A 23698-nucleotide genomic window follows, 5' to 3' on the forward strand; every position below is an offset into this window, starting at 1 on the left:
TCCTTAATCTGCTGAAGCAGCTCTTCCCTTTCACGGATCCAGGCACGTGATAAGTCTTTGTCTCTCAACTCCTCTACTCCTTGGTTAGGGAGGGTTGAAGGCCCAACCATAACCAAGGTTGTAGGTCTTGGATACTATTAAGGCATGAGATACTCAGACGCTCTCTTCCTAACCCAAGCAGTGTAAGGCTCCAAAGCGATGCAATTCTTGGGACCCAACTCCTTCTTTCCTTTCTTATGAATCTTGTGCCAAGCGCGGACCATCCTAGCTTTCAAGCCTTGGGGATCTTTACCCTCCTGAAAGAATACACCCTCTAACAGAATGTTATTGGGTTTATCCTTAAGGGGGAACCCAAGCTGACGACGTGCTAAAACATGGTTGTAGTTAATCCCACCGCATGTACGAAGAAGAGGTACATTGGAGAATTCACCACAAGAGTCGATAATTTGCACACCATCATACACACGATTGTACCAAAATATATCATCATTAGTGAGAGACATAAGTCTCATGGACCACCGTAGACATCCCTTGTTCTCCTTGAAGGCGACCGTTTGCGGTAAGTGAGAAATAAGCCACTTATACAACAGAGGCAAACAACACACAATGGCGCCACCACCCTTTGCATTCCTCATATGCAAAGAGAAATAGGTATCACCCAACATAGTAGGAACGAGATTAAGAGCAGAGTAGATCCTGATAGCGTTCACATCCATAAACTTGTCGATGTTGGGGAACAATACCAATCCATAGATGAGAAGTACAAATATGGCTTCAAAGGCATCCTCACTCATGGCCTTCCCATAGATAGTAGCTTGAGCAATAAGGAATTCAGAAGGGAGACCTTGAATTCCACCTTTGGTAGTCATATGAGCACCAACCAGAGATTCATCTATGTGCAACATGTCAGCTATCTCCTGAGAAGTAGGAATACTCTCTAAGCCATTGAACGGCAACTGGTCTAGAATAGGTATACCCACAAGATGGGCATACTCCTCAAGCGTAGGCAAAAGCTGGAATTCCGGAAACGTGAAGCATCGGTACAAGGGATCATAAAACTGCACCAATACACTCATCAACCCTTCATCCACCTGAGTAGTCAGAAGAGGAAGAAGCTTCCCAAAACGAGCTTTGAAACCCAAAGGATCTAATACATAGGATGTCAGATTCCTTAACTCTTTCAGATCTGGGTGTCTGAAACTGTACTTCTTTGTATTCCTTATTTGTTTTTCCATGTCTGAAAATTTTGCAAATAAACCCCTTAAGTTCCTTGAATTTTTTTTCATTATTGATGATATGGATGCGAATGAGTGCATGAATGCAACAATCACACTCAAGGATCAAGCAAAGCACACCAAACAAAGGTCATGGGATGGGTCATGTTATCCTTAATATCAATCATCCATTTTGGTGGATTATGGTTTACACCTTATCAACACCCAAGTTCCATTGATATTAAGGCTACATGAACGGATCAACCATGAATCAAGGGTTTGTTGCAAGTCACGAGCATGGAGTCTCGGTTAAGAACCACCCAAAGGGAATGTACTAGGGTTTAAACCTGCCAAACATGTTCTACAAGAGGTTCCCATAGTCATCATCCCATCTTTCGGATATTATTGGAGAAACGACTACTCGTATTCCAAAAATATTCTCAAGAGAGACTCTTATGAGTGTAGTATCGCATAACAATTGTATCAAATCTTACACTTGAACGACTTTCGCACTACATCTTAAGAATAGGCCAAGATGGGCTTGGTAAACTAAGGTCCTTGGCTTCTAAGGTCTATATTGGAAAGAGTAATGTCTAACCACAACTTACTTGTGTGACATTATTGATCCCAACATGACCTCCACCAAGTGAATGGACTTGCAAGTCAACTTGCTAAGGAATAACTCCACACAAGTCAACAAGATTATTCCATTCTCCTATCCTAAGTGCACTCGAGTTCGGGTATAAAACTCATCTCACAAAGATCACCAAGCATACAAGGAATTAATATCAAGCAAATCAATCATTACTTACAATACAGTAATCCCAAATTGCACAAAAATATGTCACAAGACAATACAATACAACAAGCATGAAAAGTTGGCAAAACCCACTAGGCAAATGATTCATCCCCAGCAGAGTCGCCACTTTTCTGTAGCGGGGTATTCGTTACCATTAGAGATATTGACTAAATCCAAGGTAAATCATACAAGTCGAGTCGCCACCGCACTTCTATTTATCCAAAGGAATGGTTAGAAAGCGAACAAAAACCTAAAAGTTTTAACAAAAACTAGTAAAAGAAAACAGAGATCTGGGTAAGGGGGTTGGTTATGCAATGGGAAGGTGTTAGGCACCCAAAACATCCTAGGTACTCCTAGGGAGCCCTTTTCATACTTGTTGCAAGGTTGGTATTTTTTTGTGAAAATTTGTTTGTGCAAACATGATTGAAGAGATGAGAAGAGAATATACAAGTTAATTACAATTTGTTTGGATGGATGAACCCATTGCCTACGTACCATCTTATAAAAAGATTAGGATCAAAACCTCGTAGTTCGGGGTAAAAATCTCAAAATGAGTTGGTGAATTGATGGATCCTAAAGCCTTAAGGTCTTTTGTTGTCCAAGGGAGAAAACTCAACCAAACCACAAATCCACCATGTGAGGATAGCTTCAACATGCTAGTGAGGGGTTAACCCTATAATAAGCATGGAAGACTCATTGTCTATCCCTAAGGATATAGGTGAGTATCACATCTACCACAAGGATAACTCAAACCTAATAGCTAAAAGTTATAAAAAAAAATTGTTTAAGAAGGTGGCCATTGGAACCACAAAAATACATTCAGATGGGTTATATTTACCAATTAAAAGTATGTACAAAAATGGTCAAAGTTGACTTAAAGACTCAATTCAAAAATAAGTATTGTGAAAAGAAAGTTTGAAAATCAAAAGCATAAGGCTTAGGTTTCTAATGTTTGAAAGCAATAGTTAAATGTTTGCACAAAAGGTTTTGGCTTGGGTTAGAATGGAGAGATGAAGAAGAAAGGCTAAGTCCTAATTAAAATAAAAAGAGAAGGGATGAAGAAATGAAACCACACTAGGAGTTCCTCTCTTGAGATCATATTGATGATCCAAGTAGCTCCCATCCTTTGGAACAAAACAATCACAAGCAAATATTTCAAGCAATCAAACACAAGGCCATACTTCTAAGAATCCTCCAATGGCCTTTGTATCTCTCACTTTGGATGCTCATGGTAATGGTCCTCCAATTAAGCTCAGATGGAAACTCCTAGCACAAAAGCACACACATCAAAAGTTCCATGAAGTAAAACAAGAATGGACAAGAGTGAGTTTAGAGATTTGGTCCTTCTAATCCATCTTCATCATTAAGATCCTTTTACTCCAATTTTGCATAAGGAAGGTCCTAGAATCTAAGTCCAATTCTCCATTTCTTTGCATAGGGAAAGTCCTAGAAACTAAGTCCATTTCTTTGCATTTAGTCCACAACAATTAAAACAAAACACAAGCACAATAATATATACAAAATTATGTGCTCAAGTGAGCAAAAGGCAAATGGCATTAACATAAACATGTGCTCAAGTGAGCAAAGGGAAAATCAAATGGATAATATGTGCAAGAATAGTAAATTGCCTAAAGTAAATGTTAATTGTCAATAGTTAGTGTTAGTAGTTAGTGTGCCATAAGGCAAATTTAGCGCTATGTTAAGCAATCATAATTGGACTTATGTAGAAGTCACAACTATCTGAGGCCGGTCAATAATAATGTAGGCAACAAACACAAGTTAGGAGTCTTGATTAGTGAACCAAGTCCCAACAACTTGCCATGCCAAAAGAAAATGAGAATTGATCTTGTATTGGTTTAAGCCTTTTGCATAAGTTAGAAGACAACCTATCCTTAATGCAAAGCCATTCACTTGATCAATTGATCAAGATGAATTAGATTTGAATCAAGGAAGATTAAATCTCCCTAATCAATGCTAACTTATCAACCTTCAACTCATTGATCAAGAAGAAAAGAAGTAGAAGAAGAAGAAGGAGAAGATGGATAAGAGAAATGGAAATGGCAAAATTAAAGTGCATTAAATGAAATACAATGTACCAATCCTCATATGTTGACCAATAACATTGAAAGTCAAGGTCAAACAATCAAAAACAGAAGTGAGATGAAGATTGGAAGTCAAGAAATGAATAAAATATTTTTGGTATTTTTTAATATTTAAAATAAACTTGAATTAAAAATAAATGGAAAGGTCAAACTTCAAAATTACTTCAAATCAACCTTGGAAGGTCCAAGTAATTTATCCCAAGCTCAACAAGGTCAAACAAAGTTTGACAAAAAATTTCAGCATTTTTAAAAGTCATAAACTATTTTTAATCAATTAAAAAATGAATAAAAATAACCTAATTGAACTAAAATCTCAAATAAATCTCAAATCAATTTAAAAATTGATGAGAATATTTTTCATAGATCTATCATCATTCAAATAGGTTGAGAAAATATTTTTGCATTTTTTGAATATCAAAAACTAATTAAAATGAATTAAAAATAACCAGAAAAGAGAAAATTCACAAAAAATATCAAATGACAAAATAAAAAATATTAAAAATCAGAAATAGAAACTAGAATTTATTTGGGAAATAATGCAATTGGTCCCATAATTTTTGGATAAAAAATGAGAGAGATATGATTTTTTGAAATAAAAGGAATTAAAGAAAATAAAAATAGAAATTAGAAAATTAGTAAAATCCACAGCGCTTGGATCTGAGCTCATTAATTGAGCTGGCAGATCACAAGGCTGGGAGATGCGCGCGCATGGAAGTCCACAGTCAATGCAAGCACATGGAAAACAAATAAAAGTCATAACAATGGATGATCAGGATTCGATCTGGGAACAAGATCACACGGCCAGGATTTAAACTGGAAACAGGTGGCCACCGGAGCCACCTTCTTCTCCGATGAGCCTGCAGATTCCGGCCAGTTTTGCAGGTTTTCAAACCTCCATGGAAATGCACGACCCTTATACCAAAATGAAGTTGGGTTGATGTACATCACCCCTGTAACCTTGAATCACATTCAAGATTCGTATAAATGGAGAAATCTGAGGTGGAAGATTCAGGTATGCAAAATGCAGATCAAGGAAAAGCAAAATTGAAGCTACCACTAGCTTTCCTCTCAAGTGAGGACTTCAGAAAACATTAGATCCAAGCAAAAAGGTCCATGGATGATGAGAATCGAAGAAAATACCAGTTGGAGTGTGTGCTTGAATACTGGTATCTTGAGCTTGATGCCTTGCTTGCTTTGCCAAAACAGAATTTCAGTGAGATGAATGGTGAAGGTTTAGAAGCATTAAATCTAAGAATTCAACCAGATGAAGTTGAATTTTAGATCTGAAAATTTTGAAGAGAAATGGAACTTGCTTCTTTAGTGATGGTTATGGAGAGAATTCTGCAGCATTTCAGGTTGAATTGGGCGTCCCAAATGAATGGAATGAAGTCTCTATTTATAGAGGAAGTGGCAAGGAGAGTGTGAAATGATCTGTGTACATGGCATGTGAAGCTTCATTGCATGGGCTTGCATGATCATGCACAAGGCCCAAAAACAATGCTAAATGAATTCTGAGCATCAGCCAAATGGAATTGGACGTGTGACTTGCAAGGCAATTGCTTATGCACCAAGATTTCAAGTGAATTCCTCATTTGTACCTAAACATTCATCTCTTCGAAAGTACCATTTAGAAAACCCAAACATAGGCATGTGGGTAATGGTTGGAAAGGTCTTTGTATAAGGAACAAATGTTATGTTGGACAAAAACTCATTTGAAGTGTGGAACTTTATGAAATTGGAGTTTAAAGTGCAAGGTGCAAGATATGTCAAGGCAAGGTTTCTAAAATTGGCCAACTTTCAAGCCCTTTTTTTTATGATGAAAGCTTCAAAGGGAAAATCGGCCAACATAAAAGTTGTAGATCCCATCAAGACAATCAAAATGGACTTAAATTTTGCATCATTTGGATTTTTGATGAAATAGTTATGGGCACTTGAAGTTGGACTTTTTTGCCTTTTAATGCCTTTGGTTAAAAAGGACCTATAATGTCTTGCATTATCACATGTATTTCCTTTGAGATTTTGAAATTTAGTTAAACATAACATTTGAAGTAGATATCTTAAGCTTTCCAATTCATTTTATCCCACCTCAAAATCATAAAAAATGAATGAGTTGTGTTCTTGGGAAGTTGACCCACAATTAGGGTTTTAGTCAAAATGACCTATAATGTATTGGAATAACAGATGACCTTCCAAGCTTTAAATAAGTTTTTGATAAACATGAAAGTTGTTAATATTGTCCTTAAGAACCTTTTTGTATTTGGAACCATCTCCATTTGACCAACACATAAAAAGTTAGGTCTTAGTGCATTTCAAAATAGTCAGATGAATTGACTGATCAACTTCTCAAGTCCATGACTCATATCTTTATGAATTGATGATTTAGGACACTCAAATAAGTTCAAATATGCATGAAATTATGAATAAATAACTTCCATTAATTGTATTTGATCATGGGCTAAGGTTGCTTTAGGAGCAAGGCATTGTGGTGCACAGATGAATTAGGGCTTCCTTGAAGAACAAGACCTCAAACCCTTTGACTTGCTTTGATCAAAATGATGAATTGAGATACTAGGGGGGCACATTTGATGGATGAGAGCTTTAGGAACCATTACCATGCTTGCTTTCATCTCCTCTTGACCATGTCTTTGTACCAATGACCTCCTTGAAGCTTTTGACCTTGTGATTGCTCAAGCTATAAACAAAAGATGTTAGTGACATATTTTTGTGCTTTTGGTTAGTAAACAAAATGAGAAAAGCAATGATATACAATTCAAGCATGCTTGGTGATTTCAAACCACTCACAAGAGATCCCATCCAAAAGCAAAGGGAACCAAGATGCTAAATATCCTTGAGGCTATACACATGCAATGTCATTGGATTTAGGGGATTGATGGAATGTACATTCCATCTCCCAAAATGAATGAATGACCTTAATTTGGTAAAAGTCCTCCTTTGTCCAATTTGAGTTTTGATCCAATCTCCTCCATCTTCATCTAATTCCCCTTCTTTATGCATCCATTTCATTTGACATATGATATCTCTATATCCTAAGGCTAGTTTATTGCAAAATCAACATAAGTATGGATGAGATTAGGCCACCACTTTTGCATATTCTTTTTGTGTGTGGTATGTTTCATGAGCATAGTCCATTATACTATGTCTCTAACATGCATTAACGCCAAAATTCTATTGCTCGGCCTCAAATAGTTGTGACTTCTACATAAGTCCAATTACGATTGCTTAACATAGCGCTAAATTTTTGACACAAAAGGCGTAGCATTCTAGTTAGTGAGATTGTAAGTCTCCCCTCTTTCATGGGATTGTGTGGAAACTTGGCATTTTTTCCTTCCTTTGGAAGATGTCTTGGTTCAAGGATCCATGCTTGTGATAAGTGGGTTGAGTGTTCTCCAAAGAATGACTTAAAATAGAAAGTGTAGCGGGGTTTTCGTTACCTTTAGGTTTATTGACTAAACCAAAAGTCAACATACAATTCGAGTCGCCACTGCACTTTTATTTGTCCAAAGGAAAGGCTAAAGAGCGAACAAAAGCCAAGTAAGAAGTTTTTCAAATCAAAAACTAATAAAAATGTCAGAGATCTAGGTAAGGGGGTTGGTTATGAAATGAGAAGGTTTTACACACCCAAAACATCCTTAGTACTCTAAGGGAACCCTTTTTGCAAATATGTGTTGTAGGTTGGTATTTGTGAAAAGATTTGTGCAAAAGATTGGAGGGATGAGAAGAGAATAGATTATATTTACAAATATTATTGTTTGAATGGATGAACCCATTGCCTACGTACCATCACAAAGGAGGATCAAAACCGCGTAGTTTGTGGTAAAAATTTCAAAGATTTGTGAATTGATTTTTATCAAAAGCCCTAAGGTCTTTTGTTATCAAAGGGAAAAAACTCAACCTAAACCAACAATCCACCATGTGAGGAAGGCTTCAACATGCTAGTGAGGGGTTAACCCTATAATAAGCATGGAAGGCTTATAATCCAACACTAAGGATGAGGTGAGATTTACATCAACCACTATGATAACTCAAACCTATGACTAATGTTTTTGAAAAGGTTTTAACAGGTGGCCATTGCAACCACAAAACAACTTGAAATGGGTTATATTTACAAGTTAAATTTATTTACAAAATGAAGTCAAAGTTGGATTAAAGTTTATTTACAATGAGTATTTATGAAAATTATTTTGAAAAGTCAAATGCCTAAGGCCTAGGTTTCTAATTTGAAATAAAGTCAAAGTTTTGAAAATTATTTTTGGCTTGGTTAGAGTGGGGAGAAGAGAGAAGGGCTATTCCTAAAGCATACAAAGATAAGAGAGGAAAGATAACCCTTAGAGTTCCTTTTCTTGGAGTCATAGAGATGACCCAAGATGCTCCTTCCTTTGGATTTAGCATACAAGCAAGTAATCAATAATTTGAATTCAAGCTCCTAGGATCTCCATTTGGCTTGGCTCTTAACTTGGCTACTCATGACAATGGTCCTCTTTTCACAATCTTAAGATGAGGTTCCTATCACACAAAAGCACACATCAAAAAGCTCACAACATAATAAAGGGAATGGACAAAGAATAAGTTTGAGGAGAAGTCCTTTGAGGTCAACTTTGAGTTTTAGCATTCTAAAGGCATGAGGCCTAGTCGCTCTTCAACAAATTTTTCATTCTAAAGGCATGAGGCCTAGTTGCTCTTGAACTCCTTTAAGCAAGGGTAAATCCTAATTCTAAGTCCTTTCTCCTTTTGCATTTTGGTTCACATCAAAACAAACACAAAAACAACACAAAAATAGCAATATATTTATACACAATAATGGACTCAAATTAGCAAAAGAAAAATGACATAAACATAAAATATGTGATCAAGTGAGCAAAGATGAAAATCAAGATGAATAATGAGCAAGAAATAAATGACATTAAAGGTAAATGACAAGAATTTAAAAGCTCAAATTAAACTTAGTAGTTAGTAGAGTTATGTTAACTTGTCATGAGACAATGTAGCGCTATGTTAAGCAATCGTAAGTGGACTAATATAGTAGCCACACCTATCTGAGGCCGATCAATAAGAATATAGGCAAAGAACACAAGTTAGAGGTCATGACTAGTAAGCCAAGCTCCATAAACTTGTCATGCCAAACAAAAGGGGAAGGGCCTTGTATTGACTTTTGGTTATTTGCTTGACCAAGAAGTAACCTATCTTTGACACAAAATGACTCACTTGATCATGTATCAAGTTGAGTTTGGTTTGGATCAAAGAAGATTAAACTTCTTATTTGTCAAGGCTAGCCTCAAGACTTTAACTCATTGGCCATTAAGGGAAAGAAAAGAATGAAGATGAAAGGGAGGGGGTAAGAAGACATCAACCAATCCTAATTGATCAAGGGATAACTCATCCTTGATCAAATTCATTCATCTTTCTAGGTGATGATCCTTAAGGATTTTCAAACCACAAGATCCAATGAATTTGATCAAATTTGAATCAACTCAACCTTGATCAACACCAAACAGAAAAGAAATGAATATAACAAGTCAAGAAGTCCACAATATTTTTTTGGTATTTTTTGAATTAAAAGAAAATACCAATAAAAAATAAACAAACAAAGTTGAACCTCAAATTCAATTCAAAGCAACTTCAAAAAGTCCAATTAAATTTTCATAGGTTCAACATAGTCAAACAAACTTTGACTAATTTTCTCACAAATGTTTAAAGTCAGAAAGTAATTAAAATCAATTAAAAACAACCAAAAAGAGCATAATATGAATTAAAATCTCAAATAATCTCAAAACAAACAAGAAATAGTTGAGACTATTTTTCATTGACTTATCATGACCCATAGATGCTATGAAAATATTTGTGTTTTTTAAAAGTCAGAAAGCATTTTAAAATGAATTAAAATCATTAAAAACCAAATAATTCATGAAAAATATCAAATGAAGTCACAAAAATAATTAAAAATCATAATATGAAACTAGATTTTTCAAGAAAAATTTCGAAGTTGGTCTTATATTTTTCTGACTTCATATGAATTTTTAATGAATTATTGAAAAATAGAATGAATTAAAAGAAAATAAAAAGAAAATGAAATAAACAAAAAAATATTGAGCCACTAGATCCACTTCATTAATTGACAAGGCAATGGTGCACGACTTGGATCTGAGGATACACGATACACTCAAGTCAACAGCGTGACACAATGCATTAAAACAAGTAATTAAAACGAACACATGAGATTAGATTGTTAGGGAGAGATCTAAGGGCCATAAGCATGCGCATGTGGTGATGGCGGTGGAAATCACCAGCTTCTCTGGCCAACCAACAGATTCCGGCCAAATTTGCAGGAAAATAAATCTCATTGAAAATGAAAAAGAAAGGCATGGAAATGAAGCTCGTGTGATGTAGATCATCACTGTACCATTGGATTTCCTTCATTCTTCCTATATTGAGAGAAAGATGAAAGAGAAAATCATGGTGTCCACACGGATTGTTCATGAAATGGAAAATTGAATGCACCAAAAGCTTGTCTCAAGTATGAGGACTTCAGAGAACCACAGAAACACAAGAATACTACATTGAATTATGAGTTTCAGATCCAAACAGTTTGAGTTTATACCTTCAAATTGGTGAACTTCTGGCCACGAATCCTTCAAGCTCTTTGCTCCTTTTTGATCTCTGGATGTATGGAAGGTGATTGGCTAAGGAATCTAGCTTTGAAACTCAACTAATGTTGTTGAATTTCAAGCTCGAAAAAATCTGAAAAAATGTTGAATGATTCCTTTGGTGAGGGTGTGGTTTCCGTTCTGTAGCATAAGGAATCTCCAAAAGGTTATCAAATGAGGGAGAGGGAGCCTCTAGCTGAATGCATCTGCTCATCACACTTTACTCATGTGCATGGGAATTGAAATTTTGAATGCATGGGCCTTTGTGGACGTGTGAGAGGGCCATGGATGGCTGAAGAAGCTTGCAAAGATCATTGGGAAACCATGTGGTTGTGCACATGGATTGAAGAACGCTTGCATTTCAAGTTACAACATAAAATATCAAAAATGCACATAAATAAAAAGAAATTAGAATCTCCCAAATGGTAGACCCAAATGACTATTGTCAGTAATGGTTGGAAAGCTTTTGAAATAAGGAACAAAAGTCATGTTGGGCAAAAAATCATTTGACATGTGCAAATTGATCAAAACTGGCCTGGAAAATTCAAGTATAAAACATATTCAAATCACTTTGAAAAAGTTAACCAAAAGCAAGCTTGGTTAAACCCCTCCGTACTCATGATACAAGCTTCAAATGAGAAAATCTCCCACATCAAAGTTGTAGATATTTTCAAGGTAGTCAATTTAGACTCAAAGTTTGCATCATTTGGATTTTCTATGACAAAGTTATGGGCATTTGAAGTTGGGTACTTCAAATTCAATGAATTAGGTCCAAGATGACCTATAATGTTTTGCAATATCACATGTATTTCCTTTAGGATTATGAAGTTTTTTTCAACATAACATTTGAAGTGGACATCTCAATATTTCCAATTCCTTTAGTCTAAATTCAAAATCATTAAAATTGAGAAAGTTATTCCCTTGGCAAGTTGACCCAAAATTAGGGTTTCAGTCAAAATGACCTATAATGTTTTGAAATGAATGATAACATTCCAAGTTTCAAATGGATTTTTGATGAACATGAAAGTTGTTCATATGGTTCTTAGGAACATTTATTTTAGGGTCATCTTAATTTGACAAACACATCAAAAATTATAGCTCATTGAACCTCAGCTTAGTCAGATGACTTGACTGGTCAACTTTTCAAAGTCAAACTTCCAATCTTGATGAATAAATGATTGAGGGGCCTCAAATAGGCTCATATATGCATAAAATGATAAATGAAAGAACTTCCCTTGATTAAATTTGATCAGAGGTTGAGATTGCTTCATGGGCAAGGCATAGTCAAAGCACAATGAAATTAGGGTTTCCTTGAGAAACAATCTTCAAGCCCTTTGGGTTATCTTGATCAAATTGGAAAATTGAGATACTTGGGAGACATATATGATGATTAGGAACTTTTTGGACCATTGTCATGCTTTTTCTCATCTTCATCTAGCCATTGCATTGGGCTTAGGAGCCTCCTAAGAGCATTGTGGAGCACATGACCACTTGAGCTTCAAAACAAAAAGAGTTAGTGACATATTTTTGTGCTTTTGGTTAGTAATCGAATAAGAAATGCAATATCATACAATACAAGCATGCTTGGTGATCTCAAACCATTCAAACAAATCCCAACCCTAGATTTAAGGAGCCAAACATGCTATGATCCTTGAGGCAGTGCACTTGTGCAATAACATGATGTCATGAGGGATCTTAGGGTCAACATTAGGGTCTTACAGATGCCCCTATTTAAGGTCATTCTAGCCGGAGATATGAAGGTTAAAATCTTCGTCTCGACGAGATAGAATGAGCTTAAATAATAGCAAAGAGACGAATTTTGGTCCCTAAGAGACCTCATGATGCAAATGTATGCATGCGAAATACAATCTTCATGGTGAATAATTGCCACAAAGGAAAAGAAATCGGGAGGCACTAAAGATCCATGCAGTTCATGGAAATGTGTAGAGCCAAATTATGGTCTTTTCCCTCCTCGGGAAGATCAGCAACGCAAAAGCTCAAATTGTTACAAGCGGTTATGTTTGCAACAATGCTATCAAACTGTTCAATTGTGACATCGTGATCCACGTATGCCACGTTCAACACCCTCTACAACGCTTCCCGGTGTGGCTCAGAATTCATCAGCATAGATAGGACAAATATCTTTGATGGGGTTTGAAGCAGCTGATCAACAACAGTATACTCGCTCCTCTTGATGAGCCTTAGCATCTCATCACAGTCCTCTTTCAATATGCCATTCTGGCCAACAGGGTCATGAGCTTTCACGGATTTATCAACAACAAGTGCCGGATTCGGAGAAGAAGAAGTACCCATAGGGGTGGCAGAATTATCAACAGTACCTCTTCTCATGTCATCTTGGGGTTTCGGCGGCGTCGAGAAAACACGACCACTGCGGGTCACAGCACTAACATCAAATATCTCACAACAGAAGTGGAGGGCAACGACACCTCCTTCCTATCTTTTAACGCAACTGTGTTATATCTGTATGGCACTTCTCTATCTGAAGAATACGGGACAGGGCCCACTGGCTTGATGATAAGAGAGGGAGAAACCTTCTTCTTGCTGCCATCATATCTGACAATAACAGGTTCTATTATTTTGAAAACAAGGGATATAACATTCACTTCATCCTCATCACGATTCTGAAGTATCTCGATCACACCCTGATCCAGCATCTCTTGGATGTCCTTCTTGACTTGGCGACATCCTCTCCCGTTGACAGTGTACACTCGGCATCTGCCATGGTCATGCTCATAGTGACTGTATCCACATAACAACCTATGCATCTCGACCAATGATTTCCTGATGTGACTAACATACATGACTTTGTACTTGCTAGGGCAACCCTGAACCATGTTCACAGCAGATTTCCCATGCTCGTGCAATGGGTTCTTCTTCACGTTCGGACGTACGTCCTCAAAAAACAAAATCCCACTTCTAACAAGGTCTTGCACCTTGGTCTTCAGGGGATAACAATTCTCCACATCATGTTCGGGAGCACCGGAATGATATACACAATGAAGCTCTGGCTTGTACCACCACTCAGGGTTGGTCGGTACAGCGGGCGGGTCGCGTGGAGTAATCATCTTCTTTTCAATCAATGAAGGATAAAGTTCAGCATAGGTCATTGGAATTGGATCAAAAGTGACCCTTTTTCCTATCGTAGTTGGTGCTGGTATTGTTGTTGTTTTGAGGCTGGTAGGCCTGCTGTTATGGACGATGTTGTTGTTATTGATATTGTTGATGTTGTTCTTGTTGTTGATAATGTTGAGTTTCCCTGAAGGCAGGTGCTCCATGAGCCACCTGGTGCTGGTTACTGGCAGGGCGCACAATCTTCCTCTTCACAAAGGGTCTTCTCTTGACATGGGAGGACACAGCATGTGCCTCTCCCTCCTTCTTCTTTGAAAAAGCCCCATAAGTTTTTGCGGAAGAGCCTTCATCTTTGGCCAGACGTCCTTCACGGACTCCTTCCTCTAGCCTCATCCCCATGTTCACCATTCCGGTGAAGTCCGAGGGAGCACTAGCAACCATCCGCTCATAGTAGAAAGAGCTTAAAGTCTTTAAAAAGATCTTCGTAATTTCTTTCTCTTCGAGTGGGGGCACAATCTGTGCGGCCAACTCATGCCACCTCTGGGCGTACTCCTTGAACGTTTCATTCTCCTTCTGGGACATAGCCCTCAGTTGGTCCCTATCGGGAGCCATATCAACATTATATTTGTACTCCTTGACGAAAGCTTCGCCAAGGTCGTTGAAGGAGTGGATGTTCGCACTATCCAGACCCATATACCATCTAAGTGCGGCACCGGATAGGCTGTCTTGGAAATAGTGGATGAGGAGTTGATCATTGTCAGTCTGAGTTGACATCTTGCGTACGTACATCACAAGATGGCTGAGAGGGAAAGTGTTTCCTTTATATTTTTCAAAGTCAGGCACTTTGAACTTGATAGGAATCTTGACGTTGGGCACGAGGCACAACTCAGCAGCAGACTTACCGAAGAGGTCTTTCCCTCTTAGAGTCTTCAAATCCTTGCGCAGCTCAAGGAATTGGTCATTCATAGCGTCCATTTTCTCATAGACATCTAGGCCCTCAGATGGCTCAGAGTGATAAATGGTGTCTTCGACTCTCGGTAACGTGTGCACAATGGGAGGTGGCACTTCAAGGACCGGGCTAGATGTCGGCAGAGAAGCAAAGGTCGGAGCAAGACCTTCAGGCACAAAGTTCGCGAGCATCCCCCAGGGAAACCCGGCTGGCATAACAGGCGCAAAGTGAGCAGTGGTGGCAGGCACTGTGGAAGAAGCAATCTTTGAGATGATCGTCCTCAAGGGAGGAGTTGTAGGTGTTGGAAAAGATTGGCTCTGAGTAGCCAGAAATGACTCCATCAGGGTAGTCAACCTAGCTACTTCTTCCTTCAACTCTCTGTTCTCTTGTTCAAGATGATCCATCAGCTTTGGTAGATTGGCCCAGGTGTTATACCGGTGCGTCAGCTTATCTTCAAAATAAATGAAGAACACAGAGTTAGACCACTGATTAAGAAGCTCTGAACAAAACCTGCTTATGCATATGATGCATGCAATGTTTGTGCATATGATTTTATTTTTTTATCAGAGGAACTTTATAGAGATCTACTTGCAAATATTTGGAAATATTAATCTTTTAGACATATAATGGAATATTCATATCAATAATATTTGGAAAAAAATTTACACTAAAGAAGTACAGTCTTGGTAACCAAATACAATACAAGAGAGAAGGAAAATAACATCCTATGGAACCCTAGAAACAATCGTCTAAAGCTCTCGAGACCGGAAGATAAGCTGCACAAAGCCTCTTCACCTCTCTCTCATAGGCTGCCTCCATATCTGCCTTCTCCTTGGCGAGTCGATCATACTTCTTCTTCCAAAACTTGGATGAATGAGGAAGAAGAGAAGTAACCACATCATCTGGCTCATCAATAATCTGATGCTCCATAAATTCTATCACAACATCTTTATCTCTGAGTTGCTGAAGTAGCTCCTCTCGCTCACGGACCCAAGCACGCAAATGGTCTTCATCTCTCATCTCTCAATCGTAAGTGGACTAATGTAGTAGTCACACCTATCTGAGGTTGGTCAATAAAACTATAGGCAAATAAACACAAGTTAGAGATCATGACTAGTAAGCCAAGCTCCTACAACTTGCCATGCCAAAAGAAAAGAAGGATGACCTTGTATGGATTCCAGGTTCTTTGCTTGACCAAGAAGCAACCTATCTTGGACACAAAGCAATTCACTTGATCTTTGATCAAGTTGAATTTGATTTGGATCAATAAAGGTTAAGCCTCTCATATGTCAAGGCTAACCACAAATCATTAACTCATTGGTCAAAAGAAAAAGAAGAAGAAAAGAGATGAAGATAGAATGTACAAAATGGAAATTCAAATGACATAACCAAAACACAATGATCAAATTTGAATGGAATCAACATCAATCAATGGTAAACATAAGTGAAATGAAGATTAGAAGTCAAGAAAGGTCAAACATATTTTTGGTATTTTTTGGAATTAAATAATACATAAAATAAAATGAACAAAGTAAGGTCAAACTTCAAATCCAATTCAAATCAACTTGGATAAGTCCAATTGGATCATCATAAGTCTAACATGGTCAAATAAAGTTTGACAAAAAATTTCAACATTTTTTCAAAATAGAAACTATTTTAAAATCAATTAAAAGCATTAAAATATAACACAAATGAATTAAAATCTTAAATAAATCTCAAATCAATTAAGAAATTGATGAGAATATTTTCATAGACTTATCATGATCCAAATATGTTAAGAAAATATTTTTGGCATTTTTGAATATCAAAAAGTATTTTAAATGAATTAAAAACTATTAAAAACAAAATAATTCACAAAAAATATTAAATGGAATCACAAAAATAATTAAAAATCAGATTATGAAACTAGATTTTAAAAGAAAATTTTTGCAATTGGTCTCATATTTTTGTGATTCCAAATAAAAGAGTTATGATTTTTTGAAAATAAATGGATTTAAAGAAAATAAAACAGAAATTATAAAAAGAGAAAAAATCTGGAGCGCATGACCTAGCCTCATTAATTGACGTGGACCATCACGTGGCTCAGATACGCGCGCTCACCGTGGTCATTAGTCAAACGCGAAGTATCATGAATTAAATGAAGTCAAACAAAAGCATGGTCAGGATTAGATCGTGGGAGCCTTATCCAAGGGTTCAGGATCAACCATGTGGGGACGGTGGTGGAAACCACCATCTTCTCTGGTGAGCAAACGAATTCTGACCACCAGTTGCAGGTTTTGCAACCTCAACCAAACTACATGATCTTTATACCAAATTAAAGCTAGGGTGATGTACATCACCCTCTATAACCTTGGATTACTCTCAAGATCTCTATAGAGAGAGAAATCTGAGATGGAAAATCCAGGTGTTCAATCTGCAATTCATCAATTCATGAAATTAAAGCCACCATTGGCTTGCCTCTCACACGAGGACTTCAGAAAACCAAGCAAACTCAAGGAAATCACAATATATGGTGAGATTCGAAGCAAAACAGTTGAGATGCAAACCTTTGAAGTGCAGCTTTGATGAGCACGATCCAACCAAACTCTTGCTTGCAGCTTGATCTTGATGTATGGTATGAGTGCAAGGTATAGGAATTAGTATTGAAGATCAACTAATGTTGTTGAAAATCAAACTTGAAAAGCGAAATGAAAATTCAAAATTCCTTTGGTGTGAGGTTAGGTATGGATTCCAGCAGAGTTTTAGGCGCCTTCAGTTTGAGAATTGAATGAAGTAATGCATCTATTTATAGCTGAAAGTGCAAGGCAAGGTGAGTGCAATCCATGTGCATGATCATTGGGTCCTCCATGCATGGGCCTGTACAGGCGCATGTGAGGCCCAAAACCAATTGGAAATGCAAGCTGAAGTGATTTGGAGATGGTTTGGACGTGCAGATTGAATGGCAATTGCTTGTGCATGAAGGTTTCATGTGAATTCCATATTTGGGCCTAAATGTTCCCTTCTTCGAAAGTCCCATATGGAAAATCCAAACATAGGCATGTGGGTAATGGTTGGAAAGGTATTGACATAAGGAACAAATGTCATGTTGAACAAAAATCCATTTGGAGTTTGGAAAATTGTAAAAACTGGCCATGAAGTTTGATGTACAAAACATGTCTTTGAAAATTTTGCCAAAAGTGACCAACTTCAAGCCCTTTTGTATCAATGATGTAAGCCTCAAATGGAAACACATTCAACATAAACGTTGTAGATCTTTTTAAGATGATCAATATGGACTTAAATTTTGAATAATTTGTATTTCTTATGAGAAAGTTATGGGCACTTGAAGTTGGACTTTTTCAAGATTCAATGGCTTTGGTCCAAAGTGACCTATAATGTTTTGTATTATCACATGTGTTTATTTTAGGATTATGAAATTTTGTCCAATATAACATTTTAACTAGACATCTTAAGCTTTCCAATTAAATTGATCCCACCTCAAAATCATAAAAAATGAAGGAGTTAGGTCCTTGGGAAGTTGACCCAAAATTAGGGTTTCAGTCAAAATGACCTATAATGTTTTGAAATGAATGATGACCTTCCAAGTTTCAAATGAATTTTTCATGAACATGAAAGTTGTTCATATAGTTCTTAAGAACATGTTTTCTCTTGGGGTTATCATCATTTGACAAACACATCAAAAGTTAGGTCTCAATAGATTTCAAAATAGTCAGATGATTTGACTGGTCAACTTCTCAAGTTCAAACTTCAAATCTTGATGAATGAATGATTTGGGATACTCACGTAGGCTCATATATGCATAAAATGATGAATGAAAGAACTTCCCTTGATTTAATTTGATCATAGGTTGAGGTTGCTTCATGAGCAAGGCACAATCAATGCATAAATGAATTAGGGTTTCCTAGGGAAACAAGCCTCAAGCCCTTTGGTTTATCTTGATCAAATTGAAAAATTGAGATACTTGGGAGACATATATGATGATTGAGAGCTTTGTGAAACATTGTCATGCTTGCTTTCATCTTCATTTGGCCACTTATTTGGGCATAGGAGCCTCCTAAGAGCTTTGGATCACATGACTACTTAAGCTTCAAACCAAAACAATTTAGTGACATATTTTTGTGCTTTTGGTTAGTAAATGAAATAAGAAAAGCCATAATATACAATTCAAGCATGCTTTTTGGTCTCAAACCAACTCACACAATTCCCAACCCAAGGGTAAAGAACCAAGATGCTATGATCCTTGAGGCAATGCAATGAGAAATGATATGATGCCATGAGGGATCTTAGGGTCAAAATTAGGGTCTTACACCTGCATGATTCAAGTATGTCAATTTTATCCTGATCTACTCGTTTCCCCTACATATGTTTTTGTTTCCCCGGCTGAGTCTTTCCATTTTTTATGGAATTCCTCTAGTCTCCCAGCAGTTTCTAAGTCATAGTCTGGCCTACACATACCCTTTCTATACCCTTTCTATCCCCTTACGGAATGCATCATGCTCCTGTGGATAGTCATCTCTTTGATTTAAGCTCATTCAACTGAGTCGATACGAAGATTTTAACCTTCACCTCCTCAGTTAGAATGTCCTTAAATAGGGGCAGCTGTAAGACCCTAATTTTTGACCCTAAGATCCCTCATGCAATTTCCTCATATGCATTAGCATTGGGGTCACATCTTGGTATCCTCCTTACCCCTTTTTCATTGGGTTTGTTTTGGGAGAGATCACCAAGCACTATGTGATTGTATCATAATTGTATATTATCATTTTTACTAACCAAAATACCAAAAATATGTCTTTGCATTTGCCTAACTCTTTTGTAGAAAGGGCATGATCCCCATTTGATATATCAAGTTCACATCTAGGGTTTAAGACCCTCATGGCTAAGAGCACAACCAGAGATTGATCTAAAATGTCTCTAAGCATAATATATGAGTCCCATTGATCTCTACATGTTACTTTTATCAAGTATTCTTCAAGAGTTTGGAGGTGGTTTGCCTTGAAAACCCTAGTTTGTCTAGGTATCTTAAGTAACTTCTTCAACAAGCTTCATCACCAATTGATAAAATTTCTAAAGGGATACTTCAAAATTCATCATATTATGCATATATGATCTACCATGAGCTTATAAAGTCAAGATAATTGCATGATAGCAAGTTGGTTGATGGTGGTTGGCCAGATGAATCCATTCGATCAAAACTGAGTCCCGCTAGACCCTATCTCCTACAATTTTCATCATATGAAAATGATCCCAAGGGTAACGTTACTCTAAATGACATTCCAAACAACTTTCATGTTGAAGTCTAGAGCTAATTTTGCTTGGAAAGTCATTTTACATGTTCAAACATTATAGGTCATTTTGTCTAAACCCTAATTTGAAAGTCAACTTCTCAAGGCCATAACTTGCTCAATTTTTATGATATGAAAGATTTCCAAGTTGCACAATCAAATTCAAGATGTCTAATTCAACTTTTATGTTTGGAGTGAAAGTTAAATCAACTTTTATGAGCATGTGATATGAGGATACATTATAGGTCATTTTTGACCTATACCTTTGAACAAGTGATTTTCCTCAACTTCAAAAATGCATAACTCCATCATTCTAGATCCAAATGACATGAAAATTGGTGACCATTTTTAAGGTCTTTTAAAGATCTACAACTTTGATGAAGACACGTTTCTCATTTGGAGCTCACATGAAAAGTTAAGTAAGGTGGAACATTGAGGTATATGGCTTGACACTTAGAAAAAATTTCAACATGTTGAAATTTCCAAACTTCCACCTCAAAATTCACCATGATTCAAGTTCCAAAGGGAAAAGTGTCCAACATAAGAGTTGTTCCCCTTGATCTATGATTTCCAAAGAGTCCTATTTCATCCATTTGGACAAGGTTTGCTAGGGTTGCGCATGGTCTTAACAGGTCTGCATCAAGTGGAAAGATCAAATGTTCAAAACATCGCATTGCATTGCCTTGTCATTCAAGCTTCATTTCAACTTCATTTCAGATGCATTTGGACCTAAATGGATTGCTTCATGGGCATGTACACGCCCATGCAAGCTTGTGCATGACCTTGCCAAATTTGGAAACAAATTCAAGTGTGCAAATAACACTCCTAATTGCTATAAATACAAGCCCTCTTAGCTCATTTGAAAGGACCTTGGCGCACCAGATTTTCCCCCTCTCTTCAAACCCTCACAATTCAAAGGAAAACCTGAGAATTTTCATTTGAAAATTGAGTTTGAATCTCACTGTTTGGAGATTCAAAAACTCCAAGATCCAAAGCTTTGTTCCATTCTCAAACCACTTCTGAAAGCTTCCTGAGTGTGATCAAGCAAGGATTAAAGCAAGCAAGATCAAGTTCTGCACAACATTGAAGGTATTTTCCAGAAATTTTCTTCTCTTCGATTCTCACTCAATTCTCATCAATTCTCTTGGATCTTTGGTTGTTTGAGGTCCTATCAATATAGGCAAGAAGATTGAGTTACTTTGAGGTCAAGTCGAAGTAACTCAATTGACACACCTCAAAATTCAACTCCTCATATCTTTCTATATATTTGGAGTTAGTTAAAATTGAGGTCAGATTCGTGCTCTACGCCATTTTTTATTTCAGATCATGTCCTCCTTTTTCATTTATGTGATGGTGATGACTGTGAGGGAGAATTGCAGTCCAAAACGCAGCGGAAATTAAAATTTTCTCCTTTAGAGATCCTTACGAATGGTCATGATCAGTGATAGAATATTTACCTCTTGTGACGGTTGAAACCTTTGGTGCAGATCTCTTGTGACGATTAAAACCTTTGATGCAGATCCACGAAGCGATCACGAATGTTGAACGATGACAACGTCTCTACTCAGTCCACACGAACGGATTCCTTCAATCTCAGTGCTAGCTGGTACGAGTGAAGGCTTTGAGTGAGAGAGAGAGAGTGAGAAAACGAAAATAATGCAACCGCAATGAATGCTTCTGCACAAGGGTTCTATTTATAGAACCACTTGTGTGGGCTTCAAGCTAAAAGCCCACTTAAGTGTATTTTGGCCCATATCTTATAATATGCCCAAAATCACTTAAGCCCATGGTACCTTACCATATTTCGTATTCTACTCAAGTACACCGTACCTTACGATGTTCTATAATTCACTTAAGGGCACCGTACCTTACGGTATTCCTTAGTTACTCTATCTCTCATCAATCTGTCCTTTGTGTGTGACCCTGTAGGTTTTCGCGACGTTGGCAATTATATTAAATCACGCGTTTAATATAATAAACAGTGAGCGGTATCTAGCAACACATCACTGCTACCCAAGACACGAAAATGTCATGTGATCTGACAAAACCATCTGTGATAATAATTATGTGTATAATTACCCTTTTGCCCTTATGTCTATATTGAACACAAGGAATAGACCGTGTCATCCTTGTCCAGTTCAATATTGGGCCCATAGACATTTATCCTGTTATGCAGGATGGGCAAATTCCATCTAGGTCACTCATGTCCCTCAGTATGCTTCGTGGAGTACCCATCAACTGTCTTTATGGTTATCCAGTTACGGACAACATTGGATCAGCAATAAAGCACTCGACTCTACATCTAGGATCCATAGTGGTTTCAGGTTGAAGAGTGGAATACACTATTATCACCATGAGAATAACTTATGACACTTTGCATAACGTTCTATATAGTATTCTCATAGCGGGTCAATCCGGTATAAATATTACTCCTAATATTCATACCTATGTTTAAGACTTGATAACTCTTTATCCATGATCCATGAGATGTGATCATCAGTCTACAAACATAATAGTCTTAATGCTTTAATGTTATCCCACTTCACACTAAAGCTCGACTACGGATACTTTAGGAATAGTGTCCTTATGTTTAATGTGTTCTCATGATTAAGTCACACTTAATACATTAAACGGACTATCTATTCCAGGGACTTTATTAATCAACCATAATAAAGAGAATGTCTTTTATTATTAATAAATAATTCGATACAAGTACCAAAATGTATTGGCCTCTAGGGCTTACACCAACAGACTGAACCAGTCCGGCGAGGTTTGCCTGAGAAGGTGAGCGGAGGTTTAAGGCCGGTGATGTGTTGGATAGGTTCTGAGCCACATGATCAATTCAAAATGTTTTAATCTCACGCGTTGGTTTTGATTACCATCCCTGTGGCGTATTGACTTTAGTCCATGGTGGAAAGTGCGTTGATGACAACTTGATATGCCACCTCAATTAATGAGGGAGATCAACTGGTCCACGTTTTTTTGTATTTTCTGATTTTCATTTTATTCCTTTGATTTTCATTAATTCATATTAATTTTAATATTGATCCAAAATTTATGAGAGTTTCACCAAAGATTTTTAAATTAAATCCTATTTCATATTTTGAATTAAAATTATTTTTTGGATCATTATTAATATTTTTCATGATTTAATTGATTTTGTGAATATTTTTAATTGTTTAAAAATACTTTTAAGTCTCTAAAAATTCTGAAATCTTTTCTCCAAGGTCCTTTGACCTTGTTTGACCTATGATAAATCTCATGGCCATTTCTTTGGTGTTTTGATAAGGTTTTAGGAATTTGATAAACCATATTTAATTTAATGCATTACTTTTAGTATTTTTAAATTGAATAAATGCCAAATAATTATGTTGAGCCTTTTTTATTGTTTGTATGAGTTTGACTTGTGTTGTTGGGCCTTGGTCAAGGTTGACTTGACTTTGCTAGGTTAAGATCATTGGATTTAGGGGATTGATGGAATGTACATTCCATCTCCCAAAATGAATGAATGATCTTAATTTGGTAAAAGTCCTCCTTTGTCCAATTTGAGTTTGATCCATTCCCCTCCCTCTTCATCTTATTCCCCTTCTTTATGCA

The sequence above is a fragment of the Lathyrus oleraceus genome, chromosome 6 (assembly GCF_024323335.1).
Source record: "Lathyrus oleraceus cultivar Zhongwan6 chromosome 6, CAAS_Psat_ZW6_1.0, whole genome shotgun sequence".
Lineage (NCBI taxonomy): Eukaryota > Viridiplantae > Streptophyta > Magnoliopsida > Fabales > Fabaceae > Lathyrus > Lathyrus oleraceus.